Source organism: Rattus norvegicus, chromosome 11, assembly GCF_021556685.1.
Source record: "Rattus norvegicus strain SHRSP/BbbUtx chromosome 11, alternate assembly SHRSP_T2T, whole genome shotgun sequence".
Lineage (NCBI taxonomy): Eukaryota > Metazoa > Chordata > Mammalia > Rodentia > Muridae > Rattus > Rattus norvegicus.
In genome coordinates, this window is record NC_141544.1 from 95133730 (window position 1) to 95157663 (window position 23934).

Sequence of the window (23934 nt, forward strand, 5' to 3'; positions counted from 1 at the left end):
AAGGATAATAGGTATAGAAGAGAGTGAAGACTCCCAGCTCAAAGGACCAGTAAATATCTTCAACAAAATCATAGAAGAAAACTTCCCTAACCTAAAAAAAGAGATACCCATAGGGATACAAGAAGCCTACAGAACTCCAAATAGATTGGACCAGAAAAGAAACACCTCCCGTCACATAATTGTCAAAACACCAAACGCACAAAATAAAGAAAGAATATTAAAAGCAGTAAGGGAAAAAGGTCAAGTAACATATAAAGGGAGACCTATCAGAATCACACCAGACTTCTCGCCAGAAACTATGAAGGCCAGAAAATCCTGGACTGATGTCATACAGACCCTAAGAGAACACAAATGCCAGCCCAGGTTACTGTATCCAGCAAAACTCTCAATTAACATTGATGGAGAAACCAAGATATTCCATGACAAAACCAAATTTACACAATATCTTTCTACAAATCCAGCACTACAAAGGATAATAAATGGTAAAGCCCAACATAAGGAGGCAAGCTATACCCTAGAAGAAGCAAGAAACTAATCGTCTTGGCAACAAAACAAAGAGAATGAAAGCACACAAACATAACCTCACATCCAAATATGAATATAAAGGGAAGCAATAATCACTATTCCTTAATATCTCTCAATATCAATGGCCTCAACTCCCCAATAAAAAGACATAGATTAACAAACTGGATACGCAATGAGGACCCTGCATTCTGCTGCCTACAGAAAACACACCTCAGAGACAAAGACAGACACTACCTCAGAGTGAAAGGCTGGAAAACAACTTTCCAAGCAAATGGTCAGAAGAAGCAAGCTGGAGTAGCCATTCTAATATCAAATAAAATCAATTTCCAACTAAAAGTCATCAAAAAAGATAAGGAAGGACACTTCATATTCATCAAAGGAAAAATCCACCAAGATGAACTCTCAATCCTAAATATCTATGCCCCAAATACAAGGGCACCTACATATGTAAAAGAAACCTTACTAAAGCTCAAAACACACATTGCACCTCACACAATAATAGTGGGAGACTTCAACACCCCACTCTCATCAATGGACAGATCATGGAAACAGAAATTAAACAGTGATGTCGACAGACTAAGAGAAGTCATGAGCCAAATGGACTTAACGGATATTTATAGAACATTCTATCCTAAAGCAAAAGGATATACCTTCTTCTCAGCTCCTCATGGTACTTTCTCCAAAATTGACCGTATAATTGGTCAAAAAACGGGCCTCAACAGGTACAGAAAGATAGAGATAATCCCATGCGTGCTATCGGACCACCACGGCCTAAAACTGGTCTTCAATAACAATAAGGGAAGAATGCCCACATATACGTGGAAATTGAACAATGCTCTACTCAATGATAACCTGGTCAAGGAAGAAATAAAGAAAGAAATTAAAAACTTTTTAGAATTTAATGAAAATGAAGATACAACATACCCAAACTTATGGGACACAATGAAAGCTGTGCTAAGAGGAAAACTCATAGCGCTGAGTGCCTGCAGAAAGAAACAGGAAAGAGCATATGTCAGCAGCTTGACAGCACACCTAAAAGCTCTAGAACAAAAAGAAGCAAATACACCCAGGAGGAGTAGAAGGCAGGAAATAATCAAACTCAGAGCTGAAATCAACCAAGTAGAAACAAAAAGGACCATAGAAAGAATCAACAGAACCAAAAGTTGGTTCTTTGAGAAAATCAACAAGATAGATAAACCCTTAGCCAGACTAACGAGAGGACACAGAGAGTGCGTCCAAATTAACAAAATTAGAAATGAAAAGGGAGACATAACTACAGATTCAGAGGAAATTCAAAAAATCATCAGATCTTACTATAAAAACCTATATTCAACAAAACTTGAAAATCTTCAGGAAATGGACAATTTCCTAGACAGATACCAGGTATCGAAGTTAAATCAGGAACAGATAAACCAGTTAAACAACCCCATAACTCCTAAAGAAATAGAAGCAGTCATTAAAGGTCTTCCAACCAAAAAGAGCCCAGGTCCAGACGGGTTTAGTGCAGAATTCTATCAAACCTTCATAGAAGACCTCATACCAATATTATCCAAACTATTCCACAAAATTGAAACAGATGGAGCACTACCGAATTCCTTCTACGAAGCCACAATTACTCTTATACCTAAACCACACAAAGACACAACAAAGAAAGAGAACTTCAGACCAATTTCCCTTATGAATATCGACGCAAAAATACTCAATAAAATTCTGGCAAACCGAATTCAAGAGCACATCAAAACAATCATCCACCATGATCAAGTAGGCTTCATCCCAGGCATGCAGGGATTGTTTAATATACGGAAAACCATCAACGTGATCCATCATATAAACAAACTGAAAGAACAAAACCACATGATCATTTCATTAGATGCTGAGAAAGCATTTGACAAAATTCAACACCCCTTCATGATAAAAGTCCTGGAAAGAATAGGAATTCAAGGCTCATACCTAAACATAGTAAAAGCAATATACAGCAAACCAGTCGCTAACATTAAACTAAATGGAGAGAAACTTGAAGCAATCCCACTAAAATCAGGGACTAGACAAGGCTGCCCACGCTCTCCCTACTTATTCAATATAGTTCTTGCAGTTCTAGCCAGAGCAATCAGACAACAAAAGGAGGTCAAGGGGATACAGATCGGAAAAAAAGAAGTCAAAATATCACTATTTGCAGATGATATGATAGTATATTTAAGTGATCCCAAAAGTTCCACCAGAGAACTACTAAAGCTGATAAACAACTTCAGCAAAGTGGCTGGGTATAAAATTAACTCAAATAAATCAGTTGCCTTCCTCTATACAAAAGAGAAACAAGCCGAGAAAGAAATTAGGGAAACGACACCCTTCATAATAGACCCAAATAATATAAAGTACCTTGGTGTGACTTTAACCAAGCAAGTAAAAGATCTGTACAATAAGAACTTCAAGACACTGAGGAAAGAAATTGAAGAAGACCTCAGAAGATGGAAAGATCTCCCATGCTCATGGATTGGCAGGATTAATATAGTAAAAATGGCCATTTTACCAAAAGCAATCTACAGATTCAATGCAATCCCCATCAAAATACCAATCCAATTCTTCAAAGAGTTAGAGAGAACAATTTGCAAATTCATCTGGAATAACAAAAAACCCAGGATAGCTAAAGCTATCCTCAACAATAAAAGGACTTCAGGGGGAATCACTATCCCTGAACTCAAGCAGTATTACAGAGCAATAGTGATAAAAACTGCATGGGATTGGTACAGAGACAGACAGATAGACCAATGGAATAGAATTGAAGACCCAGAAATGAACCCACACACCTATGGTCACTTGATTTTTGACAAAGGAGCCAAAACCATCCAATGGAAAAAAGATAGCATTTTCAGCAAATGGTGCTGGTTCAACTGGAGGGCAACATGTAGAAGAATGCAGATCGATCCATGCTTATCACCCTGTACAAAGCTTAAGTCCAAGTGGATCAAGGACCTCCACATCAAACCAGACACACTCAAACTAATAGAAGAAAAACTAGGGAAGCATCTGGAACACGTGGGCACTGGAAAAAATTTCCTGAACAAAACACCAATGGCTTATGCTCTAAGATCAAGAATCGACAAATGGGATCTCATAAAACTGCAAAGCTTCTGTAAGGCAAAGGACACGGTGGTTAGTACAAAACGGCAACCAACAGATTGGGAAAAGATCTTTACCAATCCTACAACAGATAGAGGCCTTATATCCAAAATATACAAAGAACTCAAGAAGTTAGACCGCAGGGAAACAAATAACCCTATTAAAAAATGGGGTTCAGAGCTAAAGAAAGAATTCACAGCTGAGGAATGCCGAATGGCTGAGAAACACCTAAAGAAATGTTCAACATCTTTAGTCATAAGGGAAATGCAAATCAAAACAACCCTGAGATTTCACCTCACACCAGTACGATTGCCTAAGATCAAAAACTCAGGTGACAGCAGATGCTGGCGAGGATGTGGAGAAAGAGGAACACTCCTCCATTGTTGGTGGGATTGCAGACTGGTAAAACCATTCTGGAAATCAGTCTGGAGGTTCCTCAGAAAATTGGACATTGAACTGCCTGAGGATCCAGCTATACCTCTCTTGGGCATATACCCAAAAGATGCCTCAACATATATAAGAGACACGTGCTCCACTATGTTCATCGCAGCCTTATTTATAATAGCCAGAAAATGGAAAGAACTGAGATGCCCTTCAACAGAGGAATGGATACAGAAAATGTGGTACATCTACACAATGGAATATTACTCAGCTATCAAAAACAACGAGTTTATGAAATTCGTAGGCAAATGGTTGGAACTGGAAAATATCATCCTGAGTGAGCTAACCCAATCACAGAAAGACATACATGGTATGCACTCATTGATAAGTGGCTATTAGCCCAAATGCTTGAATTACCCTAGATCCCTAGAACAAACGAAACTCAAGACGGATGATCAAAATGTGAATGCTTCACTCCTTCTTTAAATGAGGAAAAAGAATACCCTTGGCAGGGAAGGGAGAGGCAAAAATTAAAACAGAGACTGAAGGACCACCCAATCAGAGCCTGCCCCACATGTGGCCCATACATATACAGCCACCCAATTAGACAAGATGGATGAAGCAAAGAAGTGCAGACCGACAGGAGCCGGATGTAGATCGCTCCTGAGAGACACAGCCAGAATACAGCAAATACAGAGGCGAATGCCAGCAGCAAACCACTGAACTGAGAATAGGTCCCCCGTTGAAGGAATCAGAGAAAGAAATGGAAGAGCTTGAAGGGGCTCGAGACCCCAAAAGTACAACAATGTCAAGCAACCAGAGCTTCCAGGGACTAAGCCACTACCTAAAGAGTATATATGGACTGACCCTGGACTCTGACCCCATAGGTAGCAATGAATATCCTAGTAAGAGCACCAGTGGAAGGGGAAGCCCTGGGTCCTGCTAAGACTGAACCCCCAGTGAACTAGACTATGGGGGGAGGGCGGCAATGGGGGGAGGGTTGGGAGTGGAACACCCATAAGGAAGGGGAGGGGGGAGGGGGATTTTGCCCGGAAACCGGGAAAGGGAATAACACTTGAAATGTATATAACAAATACTCAAGTTAATAAAAAAAAAACTGCAAGGGAAAGTGGCCAAGTAACATGTAACGGTAGACCTATCAGAATTTAACCAGACTTCTCGACAGAAACTGTAAAGGCCAGAATATCATGGAAAGATGTCACCGAGACCCTAAGAGAATACAACACCCTTCATGCTAAAAGTCTTGGAAAGATCAGAATTTAAGGTCTATACCTAAATATAGTAAAAGCAACATACAGCAAACCAGTAGCCAACATCAAACTAAATGGAGAGAATCTTGAAGCAATCCCACTAAAATCAGGGATGACACAAGGCTACCCACTCTCTAATTATCTATTCAATATAGTACTTGAAGTCCTAGCCAGAGCAATTAGGCAACAAAATGAAGTCAAAGGGATGCAAACTGGAAAGAAAGAAGTCAAAATATCACTATTTGCAGATGATAATATGATGGTAATTCCACCAGAGAATACCTATGGCTGATAACCTCAGCAAAGTGGCCGGATATAAAATTAACTCAAACAATAAACAGGCTGAGAAAGAAATTAGGGAAATAACACCGCTCACAATAGTCACAGATAATATAAAATACCTTGGTGTGACTTAAACCAAGTAAGTGAATGATCTATATGACAAGAACTTCAAGTCTCTGAAGAAGGAAATCAAAGAAGATTTCAGAAGATGGCAAGATCTCCCATTCTCATGGACTGGTAGGATTAACATATTGAAAATGGCCATCTTACCAAAAGCAATGTACAGATTCATTGCAATCCCCATCAAAACTACAAAACAATTCTTCACAGATATGGAAAGAGCAATTCTTAATTTTATATGAAAAAAAAATCGCAGAATAGCCAAAACAATTCTCAACAATAAAAGATCTTCAGGGGGAATCACCATTCCTTAACACAACCTGTAGTCCTAAAAAATGGTGATTAAAAACCATATGGCATTCATATAGATAGGTTGATCTATGGAATCGAGTTGAAGATCCAGAAATAAACACGTATCAGTGGACACATGACAGCTTGGACAATGATACCAAAAGCATACAGGGAAGGCATAGTGCTAGTCTAACTGATGGTCTTTATGTAGAAGAAGAAAAATAGATAAAAATCCTGTACAAAAGCCAAGTCCATTTGGATCCAGGGAAGTCAACTTAAAACCAGCTATAATGAATCTAACAGAAGAGAAAGTGAGAAAGAGCCTCAAACTCATTGGCACAGGGGGAAGCTTCCTGAACAGATCACAAGTGGCTCAGGATCTAACATCAACAATTGATAGATGGAACCCATGAAACTGAAAAGTTTTTGAAGGGAAAAGACACTGTCAATAGGACAAATAGGCAGTGTATAGATTGAGAAAAAAAGTCACCAACCCGACATAAAATAGAGGGATCGATCTATCTATCTATCATCTATCTATCTATCTATCTATCTATCTATCTATCTATCTATCTATCTATCTATCTGGAAGTTAACTTTCAAAAAAACCAAATAACACAATTAAAAATGGGGTACGGAGCTAATCAGAGAATCCATAACAGAAGAATATCAAATGACAAAGTAGCACTTAATTAAATGTTCAAAGTCATTAGTCATCAGGGAAATACAGATCAAAATGACCATGAGAGTCTACCTTACACCAATCAGAGTGGCTAAGATCAAAATATCAAATGATAGCACATGCTAGTGAGGATGCAGAGAAAGATAACCATTCTTCCATTGCTGGTGGGATTGCAAACTGGTACAACCACTCAGGAAATTAAGTTGGTGCTTCCTTAGAACATTGAAAATAGTACATCCAGAGTAAATGGGGAGGAGGAATAGGATAAGGAACTGTGAGAGGGGGTACCAAGAAGGGGTCAACATCTGGAATGTAAATAAAAAAGAAACATTTATATCAATTTCCATTTATTTCTCTCTTTTATCCTTAAAATAATTATATCAATTTCATATATTTCTCCCTTCTTTAGAAATTAATATGTCTGAGGACAAATATATCTTCTTTCTCTTTATAAAAATTAAATTAGTACCCTTTTTAATATTTAATTTCATTTAAATTCCCTTTTATTTACTGTCTAAGCTGATTCTCAAGTCAACATAGTCATGTGGTAAGCAAAAAAGCCCCACTATTTCTGGTGGAGTTCATATTGAAAGATACCAGTTCCTTAAGATAGTGTTAACGTCTTAGTTTATTTATTTTTTTTATAATTTTTTGATTGTGGAAGGCATGTATCCTTGTTTTGTGTCCTCTGTGGAGAAGTATTTTTCTGAGTTCAATGCATAACCGGGTCTTTTAGTATCTGAGTGATTAGCGGCCTATCCAAGGCAGCAATGAACAGCATTTGGGAAGACATGAGGCTGAAGTTTTAGCCCACTCCTTGGTGCGTTGTTTGATTTGGTTTGGGGGCGCAGCTGTGTCTAATCATACGCTATGTGCTCCAGAATTATGTTTGCCAAATGAGCATCTATTTTGCCCCATTCTAGAACCCTGTGCAACTTGGGGGGGAATAAAAGCACTCAGTTTTGCTAAGAAACCAATTCTCTCCACCTCTTAATCTTAAATGGGCAGTATTTATTTTCCGTTTAGGAATCTGAAATTATTTTAAAATGAGTTTTTGCTCCATGTTGGGTGGCTATATGTTCTTGAAATTTTTAATCCCAATACTAAGTTTCTATGCCATCTTTGACAACTTAGGTTCAGGATAAAAGACACACACAATATTCATATTTACAATAAGCCTTAAATAGCATAAAAGCTGGGCAGATACATGCCCTCTATTTTATTAAAATATATTTCCTACCAATTACCCCGTTATTACTTACTGTGTTTCGTCTGGGTTGTTCTTAACTCCAATTGGCCAGCCCTCAGTGGTACATTTTCATGACTCACCTAACCATGGTGAATTCTGTCACTTTCTTACTCCTATCCCTTGTATTTCTATTCTCATCTCCTAGCTGCTAGAACATAAACCCTGCCTATCTCCTTTCTACCCGGCTATCGGCTGTTGTCACCTTTATTCATCAAGCAAAAATATTTTTAGGGCAAGATCACATAATGTCACTTGAGTCTATGTGTGGACTCTCCTGTCTCTGGGGCAACCAGGTCTGCATTTTACATTACAATTACATAGCAAAAGACAAAACTCCAACAACACTGGTTCTAGTTAATGGTTAACTCCATGTTAACATTCATATTTTAACCAGGGCAATGCTTTACCATTCCTTAAGCCTGATCCACAGAAGGCTTTGCCATTCCCATAGATGTGAGATATTTGGGTCCCCAATATAGCCAGGTTCATATAAAAATCATATAAATTGTGGACTTTATCTTCTCCCTACAGGAAATAACCACATAGAAAGACAACCCTCATAATGGAAGAGAATCTTTGCCAGCTATACATACTATATGGAGCTTGTAACCAAATTATATACAAATTTCAAAAGCCCAAAAGCAAGAAAATAAATTACCTAGTTAAACTATGAGTATAGATCTTATAGTGGTCTGAATGACAGATAACTTCAAAGACTCTTGAACTTGCACACTTATTCCATCGATTCTAACTGTATAAGGACATCAGAGACAGACAGATATATCACAATGGTGCTATAAGGATTATTAAGAATGTATAAGAATTAAGTTAGACCCATGTGTATCATTCACGATAAGTATTCTCTGTATCTCTACCAACTGATGTCTCCAAATCCTGAACCTATTAGAGCCATGCATCTATCACCTAGCCTGGCCTTATGTGGAGTTAAATATTTACTCCTTCTATTCAAATAACTTGAAAACATTTTCTTACCCCAGAGTGTGCTGAAGCCAATAGACCATGCATCCCTGCATGAATCAGATAAAGTAATTCCTACATCGTTAACATCCCCACCTCAAACCCTTCAATCAGAAGTTCCTTGAATCAAACTACTATATGTATTGCAAACTGGTATCGCCAAAGTAAGACTTCTGCTTGCTACAAGCTGTCTGTTACCCATTGCCTCTAGGTAAAAGTGTAGTGTCCTCAGAAGAGCAAAGGAAAAGACATAATGGATATCTTATTCTAGATGCTCATTTAAAAAAAAAAAGCAAAAGGGAAAACAAAATGTTTCCTCTGCCCTGAAGCCAACTAATCCCATATGCATTGATTCCCAAGAATAACTTAGTTGAAAATCAAACCATAGGATTTAAAATAATATCTATAAACATTTAAAGGATTCAATGAATTAAAGAGGATACAAACACCCAAATGAATAAATTAAAAGGACAGGGCTAAGTTGATTGATGGTAAAGAAAATAACAATGGATGAATGAAATATAAAAGTCTTTTTATGGTATGAAAGTAGAATTAAATAAAGAAGTAGAAATGCTTTTACAAATCTAAACTCAAATGAAGCTGGAAAGGAAAATGTCAATAAGTCAAATTAAAACAAACTAGAATGCCTAACTAACAGAGTAGACCATGTGGAGGATAGAATATTGGAACTGAAAGAAAAAGTAGAAAATTTGTTTACTTAGTCAAAGAAAATAAAAATTTAAAAATATGTACATGACAGGACATACATGATATGTGTAACATCACACAAAGTCTGAATGCTAGAGAAATCGAATAAGATAATTCAAGTTACAGGTATAGACAAGAACTTTTTAAAAATAATTTTAAAAAATAATAATTTCAGTAGCACAGGAAATAGTACCAAAAATTTATGAATGGGACTATATAGAATTCAAGCATTTCTATACAATAATGGGGACAATTAACAGACAAAAACAGCTTATAGAATTGGAGAATTCCAAAATTTATAGAGATGTTGATATACCACTGTCAAATATTCATAATAAAATATTGTATTTTGTTCCCCCTTCTAAGTAGGACTGAAGCATCCACACTGTAGTTTTCCTTCTTCTTGAGCTTCACATGGTCTGTGAATTGTGTCATCGGTATTCTGAGCTTTTTGCCTAATATCCACTTACCAGTGAATACATATCATGTGTGTTCTTTTGCGACTGTGTTACCTCACTCAGTATATTTTTTAGTTTCATCCATTTGCCTGCGATTTTCATGAAGTCACTATATTTAATAGCTGCCTAGTACTCTATTTTATAAATGTACCACATTTTATATAACCCTTTATCTGTTGAGGGACCTCTTGGTTGTTTCCTTCTTCTAGCTATGATAAGGCTGTTATGAACATAGTAGAGCATGTGTCCTTTTTATTTATTGGAGCATCTTCTGGGTATATGCCCAGGAGAGGTTTAATAGGGTCCTCAGGTAGTGCTATGTCCAATTTTCTGTGGAACCTCCAGACTGATTTCCAGAGCATTTGTACCAGCTAGCAATCCCACCAGAAATGGAGGTGTTTTCCTCTTTCTCCACATCCTTGCCAGTATATGCTGTCACCTGAGTTTTTGATTTAGCCACTTTTGATCTTAACTTATTTTAATAGGGTCATTTTGTTCTCTGGAGTCTAATTTCTTGATTTCTTTATATATATTGGATATTAACCATCTATCAAAGGTAGGACTGGTAAAGTTTTTTCCCAATCTGTTTGTTACCATTTTGTCTTATTGACAGAGTCCTTTGCCTTATGAAAGCTTTCCAGTTTTCTAAGGTTCCATTTGTTGATTGTTGATCCTAGGGCATAAGTTATTGGTATTCTGTTAAGGAAATTTTCCCCGGTGCCAATGTGTTCGAGGCTCTTTTCTGCTTTTTCTTTTATTAAATTTAGTGTATCTGATTTTACGTGGAGGTCCTTTATCCACTTGGACTTGAGCTTTGTCCCAGAGATAAGAGTGGATCATTTTTTATTTTTCTACAGTGCTGACATTAGCTGACAAACCCAACAAAGGGAGCTGAGAACCTGTGGAGACCCTATCCAGAGGTTAGGCATGGTCCTTGTTTGAGGGATGGAGCCATGCACCCATCTCCAAAATTTTAACGCAGAATTGCTCCTGTCTAAAGGAGATACAGGGACAAAGTGTGGAGCAGAGACTGAAGGAAAGGCTCTTCACAGACTGCCCCACCTGGGGATCTACCCCATATGCAGACACCAAACCAGACACTGTTGCTGATGTCAAGAAGTACTGCTGATAGAATCCTGATATATTTGTCTCCTGAGAGGCTCTGCCAGAGCTTGACCAATACAGATGCTCGCAGCCAACCATCAAACTGAGCACAGGCACCCCAATGGAAGAGTTAGTGGGAGGATTGAAGAGCTGAAGGGGTTTGCATCTCCATAGGAAGAACAACAATATCAACCAACCAGAGGCCCCAGAGCTCCCAGGGACTAAACTACCAAACAATGAGTACACACGGAGGGACCCATGGCTCCAGCTACATATGAAGCAGATGATGGCTTTATCTAGCATTAATGGGAGAGGAGATCCTAGGTCCTGTGATGGCTTTATGCCCCAGTGTAGGGGAATGTTGGAGTGATGAGGCGGGAGTGGGTAGATGGGTGGGGGAGCATCCTCACAGAAGCAGTGGGAGAGGAATGTGTTAGGGGATTGGTGGAGGGAAAACTGGGAAAGGGAATAACATTTGAAATGTAAATAAATAAAATATCCAATAAAAATCGTTACATCTATGATGTGCTTTTGGATTCATAGATCATCATTGCTGTCACATTGTATTAGTCAAACATTTTATCAAAGAGTGCTTGTGTATATTTCTATCTGCTTTCTATTTGATCCATTTTTATAAAGCTGTACAAGTAAGAATATAGTAAAATAGTAAGAATCAATTGAGACCATTCAGATATATCAAAACTTAGATTATGTTCTATACAAACACAGTCTATACATACATGGGGTTTAAAAGAAGGGAGAAATGTAGTCTAAAAGGGGAAACAATGTGTTATCAAAGGATGACACCAATGCACATTCCAAAACAGATGGGGAAAATCCTACAGAAAGAACTAGAGAGTGGCCCAAAGGTGGTCCTACCCAGAAAATATCAGACCAATTCATTGTCCACTGCTGAAAAGTAAGCCCTGAAAATAGATATACAAGTAACATTATGCTGATTTACAAGTTCTTTAGGAATAAATATGTATTATACATTGTATCTATATGTAATCTATATATTATATGTATAATAACAATTGATACAAAAGGGGCCATCAATTTAAAGGAGAGTCTCTAGAGGCATGTATGGAAAAACTGAAGATAGGAGAGAAAATAGAGAAATCTCCAAGATAAAAATGGAAGGAAATGTTATTACCTGGAGTAAAAAATATATCACCTAGAAATATTAAAAGCCTACAAATATGTGGAGAGTAAATCTAGTGGTGCCACAGTGACTGTACTCCACTTAAGGGTTTGGAAGTGATTGATGAATTTCAACAATGTTCTATTTACAGGTAAATATGATGAAACACTCAAGAATTTTTCCTAATTAAAATGAGAACTTTAACGCTTTTACTTATTTTATAGACTTAAAAGAAACTTCGAAAATATGATATATAAAGTAGATATAGTCACAGTGGAGTTTTTAGTATGTAGATGGCAAACAGACATGAGAAAACAAAATACAAATTTTATATTTTTCAATAATATGATGAAATACCTTTCTTCTTTTCCTAAGTTTTTTTTAACTTTAAACCTAATTTCTATGAAACCCTGGGGAGAAAAGTAGCTAGCAACATGTAGTATTATAATTGAAGACAAGAGACTGAATTCCCTGTAGAAATTGTAAAAAAAAATATTGCAGATGACCTGGCAAAATATGTTGTTTGTCTTTTGTTTTGGAAGTTTAAATGTTCTCAAGTACCTGTGAACATCAATACTTGTTCAGAATAAGGGGATTTAAGACTGAGGGAAGGTATATTCCAACATCCAAGATTTTAAGGAACCCTGCTATGATAAATAAACCCACACTTCACATAAAAGGTATGCATTAGATACTAAACTGTGCTGCACTCTTCAACAACTGGAAAATTCTTCATGCTTTTCTGCCTCTCAACTTTCTATATTCTTTCTAAAAGCAAAACAATGTTTCATATATTTCCTTAAGTTTTAAGATTAAAAATTAATTATGAGAATGAAAATGAATGTTATTACTTGCTTACACACACATGCACACACACATATACAGTCACAAACACACACACATATACACACACAAACACACACACACATATGTGTGTGTGTGTTTGTGTGTGTGAAATTACTATTTTTTCCAGTTCTTCTGAGGCCTTAAGGGTTTCTCCAATGCATAAAATGAACTTCTTAGAAGAAGATTGTACAAGAAGGAATTATGTAGTTTACCAGTGAAGAAATAATGTATGAAGAACAAGATAATAGTGTGAAAATATTATGTAGTAAAATTGAGCTTACTAGAACATAAACAGTGACAAGATCAAAGGTGACAGTTAATGTAACTGATCAGTAATTTTTTAAAAAAGAAACTTATTTGATCATGAAGAAAAAATCTTGAAGAAAACGAGTATATAAAATTGCAGGGTCTCTTCAGGACTCTTAGAAAGTGCTGGTTCGAACTCAGAGAGTCTGGCACAGAGTAGATTATTTTAGGTGTATTTAAGCAAGACACAACTTGGCGAAAAGTTGGTAATAATTAAGTCATCCCCATGTCCACAACAAAGCTTAACATTTCTCTACATAAAAAGTCTTTGTAAAGTTGGCAGACACCTCCCATAAAAATAAATTCTACAGATTAACTGGTAAAATAAGCTCAAGGCATGGATCTGAGGGAGGATCCCTTGTGGTCCCCAACCACACAGATAATTCTAAGGTCACCGAGCTGTTATGCCTGTCCTGCTTCCATCCCTGTGGGTAGAAAACAAGGTATGTATCGCTCATCTTGATGAGACCATCCAGAGTGTTTAATATTCCTTGTTTCCATCGTGTTTACCTATAAACACAGCAACCATTGTGCTTGCTACACCAAATAAAAAGAAATTCCCAAAGGGCATTTAGCTTGGATTGTAACACAAAATTTGTTGGTAATGAAAGACTATAACTCCTTTCTGTTTGAAACCAAGGGTTTTTACATGACATTTTTTAAAGAACAAATACCGATGCCATGTATGGTCTCTGCATTCATTACACTGAAAAGCTTACATTCACCCTAAGAAATTAGAATACATAAATCTGTATAAAGAATGTGCACATGTAATTGATTGTGCATATATGAATATATGTGTGTGCATATAAATAGGAATTGTAACTGAAAGGGTATGCTAAGTACAGAAGTAAAAATCAAATGGCACGTCACTGACAAGGGAAGGATGGAGGTGAATAAGTGAATTCTTTTGTATTACAGACCTATAAGTAGACATCCGCACACTTCTGATGGAATTAAGATGACTTAGTTAGATTCTTGCAAAAGGATCTGTAGTGCTTCACAGTCAGGGTCAGGTGAGAATCTAATCTGCAGAAATCAAGAGCAATTTTAAATGTTGCCTGATCTTTTTGGAACAGGTATAATACTGAGATTTTGTAGAAACATGAGAAAAATAAGTTGATTAGATTACAAAGCAGGTTAATTTTATCTATTATCTCAGATGTTTCAGATATGAATGTTTCCACAGTAGTACTCATGAGTCTCCCTAAAAGATATGACCATATCTTTCTGTGAGGTGTGATTTGAAGTTTCTATCTGTAGGCACATATTTGATTAGTAATTTTGAAATTAGTGCAAAGACTTATAAGTATACACTTACATCTATAAAGTAGTACATTCAAGTACATATCATGAATGACTGTACATAATGCAGCTCATTGAGAGTAAGTGCTTACATTTAGTTTTCTGACCTAAATTTTACTACGGATTCTTAATTAATTTGCCCCCTTTCCCTCACTTTTACTTTCTATCGTCCACTCTTTGAGATTTAAGTTCACTGTAGCTCCAACATTTTTTCTTCAATCCTCCTTTCAGTATTTAATGTATATGAAATATTTTTACTCAATATTATGTCAAATTTTTCAACACATTTCAAATTTTCCCTGTCGCAGAGTGATTTTAAGTAGTTACTGATCTTCCAGACTTGCCAAGTTCAGTTCCAAGCGCTCACAATGGGCAGCTTGCAACTGCCTGCAACTTTGGTTCCAGGGAACCTGTCACTCCCTTCTGAATATCTTAGATAGTCCCCATACACACACACACACACACACACACACACACACACACACACACACACACACACACACAATTTAAAATTTAAAAAGATAAACTGTTAATATAAAGATGTACCTCACATATTAAGAAATTATGATACTAATAAACTATTGATTAAATTATTACAAATTTTATAAAGCCATAGTGCATCATATTTTAAATGGGTAACTCTATCCTCTGAATCAATATTTTATTCCTTTTAAACTAAACACTCTTCTATGTCCTTTTCTTCCTTCTCCTATTTCTTTTCTACTTTTGACCTTTTTTTTCTCCTTTAGTACTTGAAATCTAATTTAATGTCTTATCAGTATGGATGGAAATGCACTGTCATTACAATACTCTTTAGACCTCAGTTCGGTTTTCACAGTGTTGCGTGTCTGGTTTTCAATAAGGCCTTTTCCCCATGGGATTGATCTTGGGAATGTAGACAGAATTCAGGGATACCTTCTTCAATTAGAATGAAGTAATGTTGACTTTAATATTCTGTGATAGGACAAGGAGGGCGAATGAGGCTTGTGGGACTGACTGGCTTGGGAGAATGGGAGCAATACTGTTTATGAAAATATTACTTTATACATGCCCATTTAAATAATATAGAACACAGAAAACATATAAGCTGTAGTTTGTTTCTCACAACAATATAGATTTTGAATGTTTGCTCTGATAACCACCAACTGAGTTCTGTACTTGTGCTGTCATTTTTTTTTTAAACGAAAACCATTAAAGTACCTAAGTGAGAGCGAGCAAACTGTTAAGACTTGACCAGTTCCTATGCTACTGTTTTCTAGGCACGTTCTATTATGGCCTAAATGAATTGATGATTTTACACACGTGCAGAGAATGCAAACAGGTATAAATAAATACGAGATATGCTGGAGTTTGTTATTAATGGGAGGTTTGGAACACAGTGGAAATCAAGCTGGGCTGGAAATTCCTCTGTTGTTAGTCAGTAATGAATACCACCCCATCAGAATGCTTAAGAATGATGTATCTATGCAAATAAATTAGACTTATAAATATGGCTTTAAGCTGTTGCAAGAGAATTTGATTTGGAATTGTGGTACATCAGCAGTGTATCAGCTCCTATAACTTTTCCAGGTATATGTACAAAATTGAGAATAATTAAAATGTATATCCCTAATTAACAACATAATACAATTAAATGAAGGTTGAATAAGTGAATGACCTTTCATTTATTTTCCTGATGTAGAGTACATAGATGACTTAATGCCTTTGACTTTTCAGTTTAGTTATACAACCTGAATTGAGAAGGACTTGCTAAACCAGATGCTCTGGGATCTTTCAGGGATGTGTTTTATTCTGCTTAAATGTTGGTTACTATGAACAAACAAAAATAAGGCTCAAGTGTTCATTTGATAATGTTTTTTACAGTTTGGAGTGATATTTTTAATTGTTGTAGGATTTATTGACTTTAAAACATTACATGTTAGATAGAATATACTGTAGGTAATGTTGCAGTGACAATTTTAGTACCAGAAACATTTGGATTAAAATTCTAAATACTGCTCATATGTTTATTGGTTGGCCTTCATGAATTTATTTTGAAATTTACAACTTAAAATATTTATGGTGAAACCTTATATCTCATTCAGAGGCTTTTTGTGATTTGCTAGTTTTTAATCTGAAATGATATTATATTAGATTTTAAATTTTATTCATGGCAAGGTAAAATATTCACACATGAAACAATTGTATTTTTAGAAACAAAGCTCTTTTTCTTTGGAAATTTTCCTCAAATAAAATTTTAAATTAACTACATAATTTAAATTAACTACATAATTTAAATTTTAAATTAACTACATAAATTAACATATTTCTGAATCAAAACATGGGCCACTCTTTGAGCTCTACCAGTGTCATATTTAGAATAATGAACATTTCAACCATGACGTCTGATGTTATCTGTTGTTATCTGTTATATGTATTGCAAAGGACTTAGGTGAACCTCAATTAATTGTTTCACTAATTTTTTTATTTTTTTCTAAAATGTATTTAATTAATTTTATTCTTGAACTTTATAGTCAATTCCTATATACTCTTTTTGGATGCTGTGGATTTTTGTTTTAGCAAATGTATATGATTAATTATTAATATAAAATCTCTCCAGTTTTAAAACCTTTTTATTAGCATAAATACGTATAAAGGATGTGCACATGTAATTGATTGTGCATATATGAATATATGTGTGCATTTAAATATGAATTGCAACTGAAAGGATATGCTAAGTCCAGAAGTAAAAATCAAATGGCACGTCACTGACAATCATTGCCTTTCCCCTTGGACCCGCCCTCCATCTTTGAAACCTCCTACCTCCAACAGGGCAAAAAAATCTCATGGAGGAGGTTGTAGTGTCTCACAGTTTGTCCCATTCTATACAATTTTGTCCATACTGTTTTTTATTGCAAATGTCCTTTGCAATGAGCTGTTGTTTAGATGATCAACACAGGAACCTCACTCGTATTAATCTTAGATAACCTGTTGCTGCCCTGTGTGATGGAGATCCTGTTGGTTTGGATCTATAAGATGAGGCACTTCATGTATTCCAGCAGTTCACCAATGGGATAGATGTTGGGGTGTCCCAATTCAAAGTCTTGGATCTGGGTCAGAGAGGGTCAGTCTTCCAGCTTTCTGCCCTCATTTCTTGGGAGATGGCTCAGCAGAAACTCCAGCAGAGAGGATAGGCTCCCTCCTGATTCCCAGGTGACATTCAAGCATGCTTTCCTTAGTGCTGCTGCTGGTTTGGGACATGGCCAATTCTCCCATTCTTGTGACACCGGGATAGCAAGGGATGAGAGAGGAGAGGAAGGTGTCTCTGACCCACAACCTCCATGTTTAGGGCAAGCTCTTCTCTGTGCCCCAGGTGTGGTCCATAATGTTGTAGTAGACAAGGGCCATGACAGTTCTCCAACTTTGATGATCTCAGGGCCAGCTCTCCATTGATGCATGTGGCAAGGTCACGGGGGGAAGTAGGGAGGCATATCTTTCTTCCACATGTCACTTCACAACAAAAACGTAGTGGGACCAGTCCTACCACACTGGGGTCTGGCTCTCAGAAACCAATCTACGCTGGAATTTTGCAGCTGTCTCGGGGTGAGGTTTGCTCTCTAACTTTCATGCCTCTAGGGACAGCTCTTTCATGATTTTCATATGAGGGGTGGAGCGAGTTCTGCACAGTCCTCAGACATAAACATGTCCCCAGGCAGCATCACGGACAATGGATATCTGCTTGATCCTTGGTGGTAACAAACCCCTGGTGCTGAAGAGCCATAAACCCAGGACTGGTCCCTGTTGCAGCATATGTCAGGATGCATCATTGGCTACTTGCATCGATGCTAATCCTCATTACCAAGCGTCTCTAGCCCTCTGTCTGTGTGTCTGTCTGTCTGTCTCTGCCTCTGCGTCTCTCTCCCTCCCTCCCTCTCTTTCTCTTTCTCTCTCTCTCTCTCTCCCCCTCTCTCCCTCCCTCCCTCTCTTTCTCTTTCTCTCTCTCTCTCTCTCTCTCTCTCTCTCTCTCTCTCTCTCTCTCCCCCTCTCTCCCTCTCTCCCTCCCTCTCTTTCTCTTTCTCTCTCTCTCTCTCTCTCTCTCTCTCTCTCTCTCTCTCTCTCTCTCTCTCTCTCTCTCTCCCCCTCTCTCCCTCTCTCCCTCTCTCCCTCCCTCTCTCTCTCTCATATGCTCACATCTTTCTCTATCATTTCTCCATCACTTTCTTGGTCTTCTTAGTGGTACTCATGGACTCTGTGTCTGGGGTCAACTCAGGAGTCCTATGTCCCACTTATGCATTATGGAGCTGGGCATAGATTACTTTGGTCATGGTCTGTCCCCCTCTAGGTCTTCATCCATTGAACTGGTGGTCATCTTAGTCCACCTCCTTGTTTGAGCCTCACGTCACTAGTGTGCTGGTCTTTTCAGCTTCGCTTCTTCTGGCCTACCCAAAAGATCTCTTTCAAGGGCCTTCTGTCTTGGACTCACTCCCACCCAGAGATGGTATTCTTTTTAGGCTGTAGCTGGCTTTTTGTCTGGGAGCTATTTCAGGCTGCGTGTCATCCACCTGGTGGTCATCTTAGGTTCTAATTTTTAAAAGAATGTTAAGCTATTAATCATTCAGATATTTTGAGGTTGGAATACTGAGTATAGACACTGTTTCTCCTGTCTGCCACCTTCTGACATACAGATGTCATAGCAGCTGCAATGTTTTTAGGGACTGGAATTGTTTTTCTTTTGTTGTTGTTGTTTTGTTTTGTTTTGTTTTGTTTTGCTTTTTCCTTTTTTCATGTAGTCACTTACTCCTATAAACTTTTCTCTTCGGAGTGTCACTGTTGTATTCCATATATCTGGTGTGGTTTCAATTTTCATTCAATTCTAGGACTCGCTTTTTGCCTTTGGCTATGTAGATTATAGACTGTAGTATTAATATTTTTAATAAATTCTGGCCCAGGATAACTATTGTCCTCAATGGTTTATGTTCACACACACACACACACACACACACACACACACACACACACACACCCTCTATATTTTAACATACATTAATCAGCACAATAGCTGGGCAACTGCCTAGCCTCCATGCTGTTAGGGTTCTCCTCCCAGTGATAGTTTTGAGTTACTGTCACTGGTTTTTATATTTTTATATTTATATTTTTATATTTCATCTTTGCTTTGCCTGACCCAACTGAGCAAGCCTCTGGGCCATGTTCTGTTGTCTCCTTTACATGGCAACTCTGCCCCTCTCTCCTGCCTATTTCTTAAGAATAGAGTATCTCTGCTTTTCTCCTCCTCTCAGTCCCGAACCCCGGAATTCTAAATACTACTGCTGCCTCTCCTCCCCATCTATTGGCTGCTGGCATCTTTATTTACCAATTAAAGTTAACTGGGGCAGGTTTCAGATGCTACATACAGACACTCCTGTGCATACTTTTTTGGGGAACACAATTAGCAATAGAAAACAAGCAGCTACATTTCCTCCTTTTGTTTAATTAAAAAGGTTCTTTTTATCTCAGATATACATTGAACATAATTATAACAATTATGCAATGTATAAGGTATGATATACACTTATAACATCCTGTTCATCCTATTTGTCAACTTAGATATAGTATCCTATCATCTATCCTTACATAAAGAGTTTAAAATTCTGTACCTCAATCATGTTTATAAACTTCTATCACTAGCTGAAAACCATCCTTTCAAATCTAGAGCATCATCTTTAATGGTAGAAAACTTAAATTCAATTACAAGATTATAACAAGTCTTCAACCTCTTCAGAGATTTGAGAAGGAATTAAATATTACCTACTACCAGAATATGCAGGAAGCACAAAGATATAGCTTCCAAAACTTATACAACTTGCAAAGACAGCTGATTGCCTGGATCATTCCCAATGTTCTTAAAATGTTGGAGCATCTGTCTTCAGCCTTCTGGCCCAGAACCATCTCACAAACTTAAGTGAAGCACGAATTATGAACTAGTTTATCCTGTCTTATCAGAGTTTAGCAGTTGACTATCCTGCATCCCTTTGTCCTTTCTGGAGAGAATTTTGTCTGGAGAGAAGGAAGAAGGAAGGAAGATGGAGAAAGAGAAGGACGACCCAGATCTCTGTGCCTTTAAATAGCCATAGGTAGCTATGAATATCCTATAAGGAATGGATTATTACAGGACAATTTGTCCAATCAAAGTGGGTGGTTTATATCAGTATCAATTACCTCTGAGTTCTTTGTTTGGGCACTTTGTGGGTTGAATTTACTGATATAAATTTGACTGATAAATTGCAATCCTCTAGAGTTTTGATTTTACTGCATTACAGGGATTTGTGACAGCTAACTGTGAGATGGGCAGTTGTTGCATAGGTCTAGCCATGGAGACAGCAAGCTCGCTGGGGCCAGAGAGTAGTCAGTGCTAGCTTGGGATGGTACATTCTTTTTTATTATTTCATACATCTCCCAGAGAATTAGTCATGTTATCAATACCACCAAACTTACAACCACATTAATCGTGATAATTTAAAAAACTCAAAACAATTAAAACAATTTTAAACAATTATTATTTGTTGACAGAGGGTTTCTCTCTAATTCTGTGCCTTTGTTTCCTATATTTGAGATCAAAGACTTGGATTTATTTATTCTTCCATGCATACTTAAAAACACTTAAAGTTGCCATTATTTCTCCATTCTATTCTTAAAATAAGTAAAGCAATTTTTCATGTAATCCTCCATTCTTTTTTGGAGATTACTATCTCTTTAAAACCATTTAAAACAAATATTACTTAAAAACAATGCAAGTAATTGCTCCCATTTCTCCCTTCTTTTCTTTTTTCCCCTCCATCTTTATTAAATTGGGTATTTCTTATTTACATTTCAATTGTTATACCGTCTCCCGGTTTCCAGGCCAATATCCCCCTCCCCTTCTCTATGGGTGTTCCCCTCCCCATCCTCCCCCCATTACTGCCCTCCCCCCAACAACCACCGTCACTGAGGGTCCAGGCTTGGCCGGACCAAGGGCTTCCCCTTCCACTGGTGCTCTTACTAGGATATTCATTGCTACCTATGAGGTCAGAGTCCAGGGTCAGTCCATGTATAGTCTTTAGGTAGTGGCTTAGTCCCTGGAAGCTCTGGTTGGTTGGCATTGTTGTTCATATGGGGTCTCAAGCCCCTTCAAGCTCTTTCAGTCCTTTCTCTGAATCCTTCAACGGGGGTACTGTTCTCAGTTTTTAAGTTTAATTATGTAAAGCATATTGGAGTTGGTGGAAGAAAAAGAGAAGAAAACACAAAGTTGGTTGGAAAAGAAAAGGAAGGGTTGTGAGGTTGCTTATGGGAGTAGGTGGGGGTTAGAATGTGCTCAAAATACTTTGCACAAGTATCTAAAGATAGTAGTTGAAATATTATTTTAAAAAGAAAACATAGGCAGAACAGATGGCTTAATGATTGAGAGCCATCTTCTATAGGACTCAGGATAAATTCCTATGAACCACATGACAGCTCATAATTATCTATAACTCCAGTTCCAAGATAAATGATACATCTTTTCCTTTCTTGAAGTATGTTACATTTCTGTGGTTTACAGGCATATATGCAGAAATAACCGTATACATAAAATAAAGTAAATAACTTTATTTTTAAAATTTAAAATGAAAAATGTAAACAACAATTTTTACAATAAAATATTGAAAAAATGTAAGCACAATGGGTTGTAGTTATTTTCAAGATAACAATGATTAAGTACATTGGCAAGTATTGTAAAATATGGAATACTGTGAGTTGATAATCTTGTAGGGGTACAAGTGGAAGGGGAAACCCTTGGGCCTGCCAAGGCTGAACCCCCAGTGAACGTGATTGTTGGGGATGGGGTTATGGGGGAAGGATTGGGAGGGGAACACCCATCGAGAAGGGGAGGAGGAGGGGTTAGGGGGCTGATGGACTGGAAACTTGGAAAGGGAATTACATTTGAAATGTAAATAAGAAATACCCAATTTAATAAAAATGGAAGAAAAAACTTAAAAAAAAATTAGGACAAAATGACAACAAAATAGTGATAACCTCCCAAATCTGCTAAATAATGTAGTTTTGATAAAAATATGTTACGATGTAGAAGAAAATTTATTCATGTGCCATTAGGAGAGAAATAGACAAAACCAGTGTCTTGGTTATTCAGAACTATAAAAGGAATCAAATCTGATGGAGAAAAAAAATTAAAAGATATAAGTTTTACATCTTTTTAAAAATGCTGCTGGAGATTTAAGATTCTTTCACATGTTATGCTCGACTTCACCCACTAAGCTAGACCTGAAGATCTGCAGTCATGCTCTTAAAAATATCTGTTAATAATCTTAAAGAAATTTGCTTTCTCCATGTAGGTATTTATTTTACTCCTCAACATTTTCCTAATATATTATGGAATAATGAATTTTAATACAGAAATTTAAAATAAGTATACAACTGTGTCTTAGTTAATTGTTCCTACCATAGTTTGAAACTGACAAAATAGAGGTTAAAAATTCCTCATCTGAAATTATAAAATCTGAAAATTATCAAATATGTTTGCAAGTACTGACTTTACAGAATAAATTGTAGAGGTGTAGAGATACAGAGAGGATGTTCAATATTTTCTATAACCATATTTTATTTAAAATTCTCATATATGTGGATATTTTTAAATATTTAAATTTAATTTTATTTACTCTTTTGGATTCTTATAGATATTATAATTATTCACAGTTAATTAATAGCAAGTTATGTTTGAAGTGAATACCTAACAAAGTTGACACAGTTAAAGTAAAATATAGTGAAAAATTGAAGTATGCACTTATAGTATACTCAAGCCAGGCCATTCAGGAACATTTCTAACCTTAAAGTATTCATGTATGAACATATTTTTTGATTATAAAATGATGAAAATATTTGTTTGTATTAACTTTCATAATGGTTTTCTATCATTAATAACAAAATTTTAATTAAAATACTTCTAAAGTTGCAATGTTAATGTATACAGTTTTCTGGTATTAGACTAGTGTTTAGTTTAGTATTTCAGGAAATTAATTGATTTTAATAATCTCATTTGAATAAATTTCACCATTTTCCTACATAGAATTTTCTTGTCTGAATGTGACATAGTAGCCACCAGGAAAATAAAAGAGAGAGAACATGGAGTTCCATGGACTTATAAATATTTTCATTACTGT

General features: G+C 36.7%; 1 pseudogene; it reads right to left on the reverse strand.

Annotated features, from left to right (window-relative positions):
* Positions 1-19341: 19341 nt before the first annotated feature.
* LOC120095761 (small nucleolar RNA SNORA17) lies at positions 19342-19465 on the reverse strand (annotated as a pseudogene).
* Between the last annotated feature and the right edge of the window lie 4469 nt (positions 19466-23934).